This window comes from Coenobita brevimanus, chromosome 72 (genome assembly GCF_032717465.1).
Source record: "Coenobita brevimanus isolate Jiangsu-jjx chromosome 72, ASM3271746v2, whole genome shotgun sequence".
Taxonomy (NCBI): domain Eukaryota; kingdom Metazoa; phylum Arthropoda; class Malacostraca; order Decapoda; family Coenobitidae; genus Coenobita; species Coenobita brevimanus.
The window spans coordinates 39,921,734-39,922,910 of NC_137025.1; the positions used below are offsets into that span (position 1 = coordinate 39,921,734).

A 1,177-nucleotide genomic window follows, 5' to 3' on the forward strand; every position below is an offset into this window, starting at 1 on the left:
CTACAGTTTGTTATCTAATGCCGCTATGCAAGGTATAATGCACCTTTATCTACCGAATAGTAACTCCTTTATATGATGCCCTGGATGAAAGAAAATAGACAAATTATGTGGCCACAACTTCGCATTTCATTCCCCTACCTCCCCTCCCTCCCCTCCCTCACTCCACCACCAGCACCATAACTCGTCCCCCCACACAGCTTCCCTTCCTCTCTGGCCCCTCCCTCTCAGCCCCTCTTACTCCCGTGTGCCTTGCCGCGCATAAAGGAGTCAGCCTGAGGCACGGGGTACAGGAGGATAGCGTGATTATTTATGGCGAAGACTGTACATTGGAGATGACAGCACGCTTTATTGCCTATGGATGGCAAGAGGGATGGTTTTCTGATAAGAAACTCAATGAGATGTCCTACGAAAACTTACTGACCAGAGATAAAGAACTGAAGTGCCCTAGCGCATTGAAGTGCCTTGAAACCCACTGGAGCAAGGAAAGATCTGCTCTGAACATATCACGGACCAACATCATTGCTGAAAGGGAAATAAAATAGATGGAGGAGTTAGGTGGAACGTGCAATAATGACATACTTAGATATGAAATTTGTGGCAACAGATATGCTGTAATTATGTAGTGTGCATCTTACGTTTAACGATTTTTGTGTTTTTTGCAAAACAATTTGACTTGGTGTGGGGACTCTTTTGATGGAATTAAGCGAAATGATTGCCACGTTGAGTACACCGCTTCCCGTCCGATCAGCGAAATTAAGCAACGTTGGGTCTGGTTAGTACTTGGATGGGTGACCGCCTGGGAACACCAGATGCTGTTGGCATCCCTACGTGTCAAGTGGGGTTGGTGGAGGATTGGTGCCCCTCCTTGTAAAACAATTAACTCTAAGCCCTTGACACCCCGTTTGGGATACATGGCGTCTGGCAATGAATGAATGAAATGAATGATTAATACATTTGTATTATATACCAAAATACTCATCGATTCCCGCTGCAGGCTAATTATTTTTTTTTCTAGTTATAACCCTATTAAGGGTATACAGAATAGCAGTTTGTTATATTCAAGAAAAATATGTTTCTTTGATAATTAAATCTTTTTGGGCTTACCATTGAATAATCATATCTACGCAACTTGGTTTGACCAAAATACGTGTGTGTGTGTGTGTGTGTGTGTGTGTGT

The 1,177-nt window shown here is 43.2% G+C and overlaps 1 pseudogene; it reads left to right on the forward strand.

The window, feature by feature from the left end:
• The first annotated feature begins 702 nt into the window (after window positions 1-702).
• Window positions 703-822, forward strand: LOC145407303 (5S ribosomal RNA; annotated as a pseudogene).
• The last annotated feature ends 355 nt before the right edge of the window (window positions 823-1,177 follow it).